General features: G+C 42.6%; 1 protein-coding gene across 3 annotated transcripts in view; it reads right to left on the bottom strand.

Moving 5' to 3' along the window:
* Window positions 1-12,283, bottom strand: part of eml1 (EMAP like 1) — a 40,035-nt gene that overhangs the window by 21,807 nt on the left and 5,945 nt on the right. The gene's annotated exons all lie outside the window — the stretch shown is intronic.

Here is a 12,283-nt window from a genome sequence, read left to right as displayed (position 1 = left end):
GTTGAGTAAAATTACGGATTTCTCTGGGTTTGAACATAGTTGGAAACATCTGAGATAACGTAAGCAGACAACAAATATACAACATAGGTCTATGCTAAATACATACTGTATGTCTGTAAATGTTCTACATTGTTTTTAGACATTTTAAGGCAGAAATGTTACGTATTACTTTTAATTCATGCAGATGGAGACAAAAAAGGAGAAAAAAAAAGGATAGAAAAAATTAGAACAAAGCCAGGGATGAAATACAAACATCAAATTTCTTTCCAACCATAGGCTTGCTTTTATGCTTTCATACCTTCAGACTGTTTGCATATGAAAGCCTTTGCATCATGTGATTCAAAGCACTGACCGCCTCTCTATTAAAACCTTTCATTCATGAGCCTGTTTTTTTAATGTCTATCTTTTCTTTTTGTTTAAACTAACTTAACACATAATTCTCACCCCTCAACCTGACGCTCTGATAGAGGCCAAGCACCGGCCACTGGGGTCCACTTCATTAATGATAAGACTAAGACACACACACACACACACACACACACACACACACACACACACACACACACACACACACAGGGTCTCCTCCATTAAGACTTTGATGTCACAGTGGCTTGATAAAATATTAATGCAAATCACTGCTGTGTTTCCCCCGCAGACTTGCAATAACAGTCTGATGCATTATGCATTAGAGAGCAGGCATCTGGTGATTAGACAGATCTGCAGTCTGTGTTCCTTCCGTGAATCAGAGCTGCCTGGTAACATTATGGAAATCTGGGGAAGCTCTTGACTTCTGTAAATAACATCCTCAAACAATCAAGTACAACAGTGTCTTAAGCCTATTGAAATGTGTGCAGTGTGTCTGGATTCAGACGGACTGGCAAGAGCAAAGTGATGTGATGAGCCTCTGAGTCTGTTAAATAAACAATAAAATGCTCAGGGGATCGAGGACATCCCTGATTAGAGCCTCTGCCCAAATATTTGCTTGTAGATAAAAAGATCCTTGCAGTGTATGGTATTTTTATTCCATGAAAATAAATGAAACACTGCAAAAAAGTCATGTGAAAAGTGCCAAACATTTAGCATGTTCAGACAAAAAATTTACTTAAACCGTGATAATCAGGCAAATCTGTTTCTTGATGTCTAAATAATTATTGAAATAAATTAGTTTGTGTGATGTCTGCAAGGCCGTCACACTTGTTTAAAACATTTGAATACATCACAATAAGTATCCAGAAGTACATAATCCTGTATGGTCCAATGAGATCAATTTAATTTAATTGGCAGAAGACACTGGAAAAGCAATTTCACAGATTTGTTTCTGAGTAGTGGACAAATTGTAGTCATGAGCTGGTTGTGAACTGTTTAAGTCGGGGACACCCTCGACGAGACGGGATGGTAAATTGGCGTGTTAGGCAGATTAGACGCTTGCTGATTGTAGCAGAAAATAGAAATCTGAACAGATTCAGAATGGCTGAATCGGCCAGTTACTGTTCACACAGAAACACACCAGCTATAGACATGCACACACACACACACACACACACACACACACACACACACACACACACACACAGTGAATTGAAGCAAACTTTTGAAATAACCCCGCATAAAAAGAAAGAAAAGAAAAAAGAAATAAAATACAAATTACGAGTGTTTCCATCAACTGGTTTTAAGAAAATAAACTTGGCTACCCAAAGCATAGTTTCATCAGACAGCGGTGGTTTAGGCTATGCTACGCATGGCTAAGGTAACAGAGTAACAGAAGTAGAGGTTGTGAACTGGAAAAAAAAAAAAGCTGTTTGCCAACTGCCAATACATCTCAAAGAAGATGAAGAAGAAGAAGAAGAAGAAGAAGAAGAAGAAGAAGAAGAGGAAAATCAGGCCATTTATAAGACAGAAATGGAGAGGTCTTCAGGATTTTTTTCATGTGTAATGGAAATATCTGTGAAGACAACAACAATAGAATCAATTTCTATTGTTCTTCTCCTCTCGGAGTAGCAACAGCTGATCAGGTATGCAAATTAAACGTTTGCTATGTCAGAACTTATCCTGACAAGACATTTCTCATGATCTCCCATTATTCACACAAACTCTTTCTCAAAAAAGGCATAAACCACCTGAAAACTGCCCTCAATTACACATAAAAAACTTCTTTGTGTAACTGAGGACGTTCTCTGTTTCCATTAACCTTTTCTAAAACTTAAAAATGTGCACGAAAATACATCGATGGAAACAGGGCTAGTCACTGTCACAGCCATTACTGGTGTTTCGGGATGAATACACAGATAGATTTCAGTGAAAGCACTGCTTCACGTTGACCATGTACTGGCCCACCCAGCGAGACTCCATGATGAAAACTCCCCATCTGGAGAAATGGAGTCAGATGAAAACTGCATGTGCAAAATCTAATACATTTCACTCCCTGCAGTGAGGCACAATGAGAAATATGTCTGCTTTAGTTCATACGCTCATACATTCACAGATTTCTCCCCAAAAGGAGCTTTCTTCTTTCAAAACACGTACTAATGAAGTCTCTCCCAAAGATAAAACTATATCTTAATAACTTCTGCTCACCTGAGACGCTTTCTTTGAGGCCGTCCTTGTTCATATTCACATGTCACAGAGTGAATATCCCCAGATAAAGCTTCTATTATCTGTTCAGCGTCTGTTGTGGGTCTGTTCTCAACACTGACACAATGACAGCATGATACCATCAGTCGTCGAGGTACAATGACTGGCTGTCACAGCCGAGATTCTGCGCTAACATTCTCCGTCTGTCACCCAGCTCCCCGGTTAAAACCTCTGGGGCACGTTAACGCCCAATAACGCGTTCACAGTCAGAGCAGGTCAGTGGAGCTCAGGCTCGGTGTTTGTTTTCATACAGGAGCATGTGTGCTGACGCCGTGTGACCGATGTGGCCAAGTTTGGGTGATGTGACAGCATTCTCTGGGGCTCAGGTCACGTGACATCTGTCTGCAGAGTCTGAATCAGTGAGATGTCAATCTTCATTTAACAACAAATCCATCACCACGTACACCCCACCACTACTGTTTCTCTTTCATCCCCACAAAAGCAGATCATTACACCCCGACAACCTCCTCTCGCTCCAGTGCACTGTTCACACCTGTCAGCTGGCTGCTTAAATTACTTCATTTCTGTCAGTCTGCTCCGTCAGAGCTTCTCGCTCACTGTCTTTTTCCGTCCCTGTTTCATTATCTGGTCAATATGTGGCTGGGTCACAAATCCGAGACACATCTCTGAGCCTATCTACCCGCTCGCCTTAATATGATGTGACACGCTGCTCCCTATTACCTTCCTCTGCCGGGCGATGTCATTCTGGCCGGACCGCCTGCCTGCTTAAGTGCTTGTCCATCACTTCAGCCAGCCGGACTCATTGAAGGGCAAATAAGAAACAGGCACTCTCTTCAGTTCCTTTTTTCTGCTCTAAAAAAACCACACCCACCCCTGCTTCATCACCTTAATCCTGAGTCATTTACTGACCTCACCGCCATCAATAATGAACACTGGAGCGTGCACACATGCTCTGACCCATTTCCCCCCTTCTGCACCCTCATCGACCATGAAGATCAATACACTAAAGGAGTAAAAAGACTAAAACAGTCCTGGCTAAATGCTTCTGATCAACACTGAGCGAGGACACTCACATTTTGAGCAATGCACTGCAATCCCATTCTTCTGCAGCAGCAGCTCTGTGTTGATCTGAGCTTCTTTATACTATAGAAATACACACATGAGGATGTGAACATAAATACACATTCAAGGAATAAAAGAAGATGACGCTAAGGAAATTCCCACTGAGGAAATGTCATGACACCCGCTGTCACGCTATGCCTTCGAGTGCTCCCGCATGTTGACAACCACCGTGATTGATTGTCTATTTTCTTTTCACTCAGCGGTGCAGAGAAGCCAAACAATAAAACTAAATTGACTTGATGGAAAGTTCAGCAGCCAGGTTAGGCCGCGCCACAATGTGGGGGTTTAAAAACCACAACCCAGTGTTTGCAGAAAACCAACAGATCAAAGAAACAAGAGGCTGCAGGAAACAGCCTGTCATAACATTATGACAACAATTCCTGTTTTTCAGAGGCGGAGAGCTAGCACTGATGCCACCCTGCTGGCACATCTATCCACTTGCTGGATGCAGATCACAAACCGCAGCGTTACCAACCGGTTTTAATTTCATAACATGAATGCACGAGGCCAGGTGGTGTGCTGCTGGAGTGCCAGTTCAGCTGCTGCAGATTTTGCCTTCAGGAAAGTAATTTCTCCCAAGACCAATGAGTCACACTTATTAAACAACCTGACTTCAGTCTGCTGCTGGCTTCACTCATGGAAGTCTGGACCTAATCATAATCAAGTGGCAAGCAGGATTTAATTTCATGCCAAGAAGAAAAGGAGGTAGTGATTTAGAGACAGGCAGAGAAAAAGGCGGAGGGGTAAGATGGAGACAGAGTTGAATGAGAATGAATGAAGACGGGACAGTTAATAATCTTGATTATAAAACAAGAATAAAAGTCTACTGATATGCTAGTAGCTCTGTGAGGCTGAACAGGTATATCGATGCTTAATGCTAGTATACTAATATGCTCACATTGACGACGCTAACATGCTGTCTCACATGTATTGTTTAGCATGTTTCACCATCTTAGGTTTGTAAGTGAGCATGTTAGCATTAGCTAATTAGCACTAAAAACAAAATACAGCTGAAGCTGATTGGAATGTCATTAGCATTGCAGGTATTTTGCAATAATCCAATGTCTTGCACAAATTAGGGTTTTGGCATGATGATGGCACAAGAGGAAAAGCAAGAGGAAGTTATTAAAATTTAAAGTAAGGCATCGACAACTTCATCATTATCTTAGGGTAATTAATTAGCTAGTTGGATAAGTTGCTGTTGGAGATAACCGGGCTGTTAGCGTAGCATTTTTGGAACCGGTATTGGTACCCAACCCTAATCAGCAAAGTCATTACAATTATCCTCTTGGGATCATTAAAATTTCACAGCAATCCAACCAATGTCCATGTTTCAGTCTGGACCAAAGTGCTGGACCAATCGGCCGACACTGTGGCTAAAAGGTAAGAATAACATGAGTGTGTGTTGCTGAATTTTAATATTATGCAGAGTACGAGACATGAAAAATGTCATGCTTGAAATTGCAGCATTTAGAAAATTGCAGTCTGCCCCAAGCACGACTGAAACCATCCATCAGGTTCATGTCAGCAGAATGAAAAATTGCAAAACCATTTGAGCAAGAGATTGAAGAAAGAGAGAACTGGAGGAGGAAGACAAAGGTACTTAAAGTGCCATCAATTCAGTGTGTCACCTGCCGCGAGCAGTGGATGGCCTCACAGAGGTGTATTAGCTAATCAACTGGCCAGATTAGGGAGACAGACGCTTGGTTTACAAGCTGCCTCTGATGGCTCCTGCTGGACCGGGGCTTAGGGGCTATAAATAGACGGAGGTGGATCAGAGAAGGGGAAGCCCTCACATGACCAGAGTTGAGATAAAAGAGGAGAAGACAGACAGTGAGGGAAGAGAAACAATCACACAAACACTGGTAGAGGAGGTAATGTGTGTGTGTGTGTGTGTCAGACAGAGTGTGTGTCTGGGTCAAAGAGGAGCATGAAGAGAGGCGAAACGACTCCCACAAGAGATCCTACTGTCCTCCGACAAGCATGTTAAACCCTTCCTTCCTCCCATCAGCTACATCCTTCCTGCGGTCAAGCTCAGGTCAAATGGGATGATACAGCTCCCCCACCTCGCTCTCACCATCAAACACACTCCCTCCACACACACACACTGACACTTAATCCACACTTCACGTAAGCATAGAAGAGCAGAGCTGCCGGAGCCAAGCATGTGGCTAAGTACATGATGGATTGATGCAACAAACACCTCAGCATTTCTATCTCCTTGTGGTCTGCTAGCAGAATCTCTGTGTGCGCTGTGAAAAAATCCAGTTCGTACACAGCCCTGGCTCTCTAAATGGGAAACAAACAAAGTGACTTAGACAGAGCCGCACAACAATATTCCAGCAAATCAGCATCAGGTGGCGTTCGTGATGGAGCACAGGACAAGAGGATGAGGAGGAGAGATGGTGGAAAGAGAGGGATGGTAAATCTGGCATGCCAGCATGTGTAACATGCATTTGGCCTGTATGATAATTCAAAATCAGAATGTCAGAAATTGCTCATTTTACCTCTAATTTTTAGTTACTCATGGCTGAAGTTTTTGTGACTCAGTGCTACATTTTGAAATATTAGAAGGAGGATGTTGCAGTTCTTTTTTTCTAAGTCCAAATAAAATAAGAATAATACTGGGGTTGGTCTTGCAGTTTTAAAAAGTGAAACCTAAGATTTAACCCCTCTTCCCACCACAGTAATTTTGGTACAGTCCCTAAAGCCCTTCTGGGATAGTGTGAGGAATCTGAAAGCCAAAGACAGAGAGTGAGATGGGGGGAAAGAAAAGAAAGTAGAAAGACATGGCCCATTGAGGCAGAATAACTCCTTCTTAACTCTACTGTATACACCAATATCAAAACACTCTGCTTTGACAAAACACACACACACACACACACACGCATACACTCTTCTCTGTCAAAGAGGAAGTGTTCACGGCGTGGCGGAGGGATTATGCTGGATATGTGGAGCAGATCTTGCTCAATGCTAGTGATCCCTATACTCAGGGGGTTTGAGCTTAGCGGCCGGCTGGATTTGTATTCTGTCTCTCGCTCCGTCTCTAACCTCCTTCACCTCTCTCTCTGTTTGTCTGTCTCCCTCTCGCTCATGAAACTGTGGTGGGACGGATCTCTGAAACAAGGCTAGAACTGAGCTGACTGTGGGAGGAAAAAGAGAGACTGGAGGATTACACTTAAAGAGGGCTTGGCAGTCTTTCTCTAATATTTATCCTCTGCTTCTCTCGCTCTTGTCGGCGTTGCTCACTCGAATGACCACTTTGCTTCAGCAGGAGACTGCCTTGGAGTATATGCAGACGTCAGAGTGTGGGATATCTGCAGCTTCAACATGCTAAACTGGAGCTGGAGCCACAGAGCACCATGGTAGTGGTGTACAGCCATAAAAAATTATACTGACTTTTCAACATTAGCAAGTGCAAAATAAGTTTGAGTTAAAATCCATATTGATAATGTGGTGAAAGGGAGTTTCGGAGATTTCCAAAATAATCAATTTAAAGATGTAATCAAGAAGTTTTTCATTCAATTAAAGCCTGTTTTGATACTTTATAGTTGATATATTTTCAGCAATAGCCATTCCATGTATTTACAGTGTGTAATTACATTTATATAAAGCAGTTTTCATTGTTGGTGGTGGAGTCCGCCATTCCCATTTGAATTCAAAGTAGATTCACAGAAAATGATGCAGCAGCAATAGCTCCACAGTTTGTGCTTTAATCTCTGTCTCTGCATGCAGAAAAGGCCAAAGCATTTAATGGCCTTTAAATTATTTTAGTCATCGGTTTGTCAGGCAGGTGCACAGCAGCAGAAAGGCTTTAAGAATCATGTGGAATGAAAAAGGCAACAGTTCTGAGGATAGGGCCAAACCTCCCCTCGTGACGAACCACTTTTAGCGTGTCGCCGCAGCCGCTGGGCCACACAAAGCTGAAGTAGTTAAGCTCACTTTGGACACCGTTATGTTACTGAGGCTCAGCTGAACAGCAACATTTCAAGTTACAGCAACCGAAAACTGATTCATTACAAACATCAGGTCAAGCAGGGTCCTGCCCACTTTTCTTTTGTCAATAAATGCAATAATAGTCATTCTATTATAAACAGACCCTGAATGACGACGGAGCGCTTTGCTGACTCATCACAAACATGAGGTCGTTATGGCAACAGTATTCATCAAAACACCGGTGATTTGGATTTTATATCACATCTCTGTCCAAATTAAAATTGAACTAATAAAAAGTAACAAACGGCTGAAGAAAGACACCCTTCTTCTTGCTGTGACTTTTAGGGAAGGAACAGACCACAGAAGCACTAAGTCATGCCTGGCAGCGACTCCAGGCTCTGACACAAGCCCCTTTCTCACTCTCAACCTTTCTGCACATAAAACAGGGCTTTGTCCCTCTGTAACAAACAACCAGGAAGGAACAGGAGGCGGGACATTTGTTCACTCCAATATATTTGTGTGTGTGTGCGCGTGTGTGTGTGTGTGTGTTGTTCTATCCAGTAACAGTGTTGTTATGGGAAACCAGATTTCCATGGTGTGAGAATGGTCTCACAGACATACAGACACACAGAGCCTGTGTGCCAGAGAGCATCACCATCCTGAACATCAGACAGTCGCATATCTGCCGTCTGGAGAGGAGAGAACATACAGCGGCTCTGAGATCATTGCACAACTAGACTAAAAAGAAATATTAAAAAATGATGCAGTTTCCTTTCTGGTGCGTTTCTACTCTTGAATTCCCCAGGCACTCACACTGCTATATGTCTCTGTTGTTCAATGCATTTCAGGGGTTATTTTTGGATGTTCTGGCTTTCCACTTTTACATGCCGTCTATTTTCATAACCAGAGCGTTGACACCACCCAGAAATCACACCTGAGCCCGTCACATCCAGCTTTGTTTATCTTGTGAGCGATGAGCCTCACAAAGTCACCTAATTGCATTTTCTTTGCTCTCTGTGGTCACAGTGGGTGGTTGTTCAGGACAAGCTGAATGTATTTTGCATTACTCACTTATTAAATTCAACGCTTCTGACGTGTGAGTAGACAAACATGCCATTCACTGGGCTGTAAGGGTTTTAGTACATCTGAAATCTGAGTCCCTGGAGCTGGAGTTTTGGGAATTTTAAGATGCCCTGAGTCATATTTAAATTCTTCCCAACGCTCATGGATTAGATCAGTCAGCTTCGATGCAGCTTCTGGGTTTTTAACGATTGACGTCTGAGGTCTGTAGATCGGTGGTTCCCACAGTGGACGCCCTGAGGACGGGCAAAGGGCGCTTGCAAGATTCACATGCTTGCTCATTTGTTGGTTATTTCCTTTAACTGTTTTGTGATACCTTTTTTAAACAAAGCGAGATGAAGGCAATAAAGGTCAAAATCACTGCATTAACAAACTTTGCTTAGTTTGCAGTTATGCTGCAGCTAATGACATGACATCTCACAGTTGCTGGTTGTCATAGCAACACTTTTTCAGGATACAGCAGTCTGACACATAGAGACCTTCAGAGGGGCAATGGGAAGATTTGATGGGGTAAACAAACAGAGCTCAAAGGAGTTCTGATACATCTCAGCCCTCAACACAGTCTGACAGGAGTGAATCTGAGCCAAACAACAAAACTAAAATCAGACTCAACTCTACTCTGCTAACGACACGTTCTGGCTGCTTGTGGAGGATGGATATCCAATACTGTCTCTCTGGTGCTGCATGTTCCCGAGATCATATAAGTGTGATCTGGTTGTGTCATCCCTGTTTCACATGGAGGAAAGAGGTGTCACAGGAGTCAGACCTGAGGGTTGTCCTCTCTCTCTCCACATCAACAGCAAGCTCACATGTCCCATTAAAATGCCTAAAACTCTTTGTTTTGTGTGTTTGTCCTTGCTCACCTTAAATATAGTGTAAGCTTTTTCTAGTTTAAAAGAAAATGAAAGAAATACATTTGACATATTAGAATATTTGATAGAAGTAACAGTGTTTGAGTTTTCCAGTCAAAAAAGTGAGTTTGACAGGTTTTGGATTCAGGTCTTTTGATGATCTTTACTGTCAGCGGAGCGATCAGTTGCTTGTTCTCTTGTTCTGCATTTCTGGTTGCGTAACTGTTGAGCTTCACTGCAAAAAAAATCCCTGTGCTTTGATTCTATGAACACCTGATGTTAATGATGACATATTTCTGAAATCATACTGAACTGTAGCTGCACAAGAACTGTTGGACATTAAAGAATATTATCTAGCATGAAACAAAAAAATGCCCTTTAATAACAAAGCTGGCCAACCAAAGGAAGGTATGTTGTTATTAACTATATCAAAGTCTGGACTTCTCCTCTAACACCTCATTGAAACTGACAAACTGACAACAATGGAGGGGAAAACAAATCAAATAATTATGTCCACCCTCTTTCCTCTCATCTCCACACCTGTGGTCTTGATGAATCTATTTTTAATGGAATTTCTAATGGGATTCTCCTCTTTTCCCTCTCCATCTGTCACAGACAGGCTGAACACATGCAACGTGGACACGCACACACATGCAGAGTTGGGGTTTCCCCCTCGGTTCTTCCATTAACAGCAGGTGTAAGAGACCAATTAGGGTGCTGAGCAGCCTCTGGGACCTGCACCACGGGCACAGAGAGGTTAATTATATCTGCTCACATCACAACTGGCCAGATGAAATCCAGGCCAGGGTTTAGAGATGAGGTGCGACCAAATCAATGGGCCGTGGCTTTAGGCCCACTGGAGACAATACGCTTATGGAGATAATTAGCATAAATATAATCGAGCCAACAATCACCAAGTCACAGTAACTGAACTGATCTTTAAGTAATCTTAAACGGTTTGGTGACATACTGTGGGATTAAAAGGGAGACTTATGCAGAGACATTCATATGCACAGATGTGCATGTGCACACATGAATGCAGACATATATACACACTGATACATGCACACTGATGATCTGTGCTGGGGATCATTTGCATACTAATTTGAAGCACTGGCTGTGCTTTGGAGCATCTTCAAATGGAAAAATTCACGATTTAATCTCTGTTTTCCTTTGTTTGTCTCTCTGATGGGAACGAATAGCTTTGGTGATACTTTGAGCATCAGGCAGAGACTAAAAATAATGGCACCTCCTTGGGATTCTGCTGACTTGTGTGATTTATTACTAGTCGCCCTCCCCCACAGGTAGAAGTCAACGCTCTGTTGAGCACATTTAGTGTTACCATGCAGAGTGGAAGCATCCTACACCACTCTGTTTCTGGCTCTTTCATGGTATTTTTATGCATCCCTGACATTCTGTTCAAGGACTCATGCAGCCTGCGTGTCTCCTCTCCTGACCTTGTGATGGTATGCACGCGCGCGCACACACACACACACACACACACACACACACACACACACACACACACACACACACACACACACATGCACATACCCAGAGCGCTTCTCCCTTTCATGTTCGACTGCCAGACGCATTAGTCACAAACACACGCAGAGTCAGTGTATATATTTAGCACAGGAACTCACACACTCCTGCTTTACATGCCTGATTGTTTTAGTGGGTCATGGGATGAGGCTGCGTGAATGTGTGTCAGTGGAGGAAAAGACAAGAGAGACAGAGAGGAGAGGAGAGGAGAGGAGAGGAGAGGAGAGGAGAGGAGAGGGGAAACACTCAGTTTAGACAACAAATGGCATCTCCTGCCTGCTGGCTCACCAAGAGGCTGTTTCCACGAGGATGCTGACTGACCTTATTTCTGAATAAAATGCAATGCATCCCCAGGTCACCACACTATACACAACAAAATATGTGTAATGCAAAAAGGAAGGATTTCTTCAGACATTTATAGAGAGTTACAAAGAGCTGACATCAAACAAATGTGCAGGAAAGACAAGAAACGGCCTCAATAAGACAACAGAAAGTATTGTGACACGTGTGCCAAAATATTGATAAGCATATCTCATATATTGCATGTTGACAATTTCTCCCACCTTTACTGTACAATGACAGCTGAAGTTGCATCAGGCCAAAAAAAGGGGAGACAGCAACAGCAATTTGAATCAAATATCAATGGGTCAATTATTGATTTAATTTCATGCAAAAACTAAACTCAGAGCTGCTACTAATGACTTTAGAGCAGAAATGAGAACTAGATTCCTAATATTAGTCAATCAACAGAAAATTAATTTGCAACTATTGTGGTGTCCAATTAGTAATTTCAGTCATTTTTCAAGCAAAACAGAAAATTCTCTGGTTCTCAAATTTCTTTATTTTCTACATTAGGACTAGACTGGACTAAATTTCACTCAGTCTAGGCCTAGTTTCAACTCGCAACTCGTAACAAGACTCGTGACTGCAGAAGTCCAAACCGCCCTGCTCAATATCTGTCTGGAAAAAAAAAACACAGAAAAGCACTTTGAGCTCCACCTGGGGTGCTCACACAAGATCAAACAAAGAGCGTGAGAGAGTCTGATGTCGGCATGAGGCGCGAAGGGAAAAAGCAGGGAGCTTGAGAAAGAGGGGGAGTGAAGTAAGGTGAAGGACAGTCAGAGAGATCGAAATGGAAGAAATCCAGCGACACTGAG

Source organism: Chelmon rostratus, chromosome 15 (assembly GCF_017976325.1).
Source record: "Chelmon rostratus isolate fCheRos1 chromosome 15, fCheRos1.pri, whole genome shotgun sequence".
Lineage (NCBI taxonomy): Eukaryota > Metazoa > Chordata > Actinopteri > Chaetodontiformes > Chaetodontidae > Chelmon > Chelmon rostratus.
Note: the sequence above shows the minus strand (reverse complement) of the source record. Positions and strands in the feature narration are given on the sequence as shown.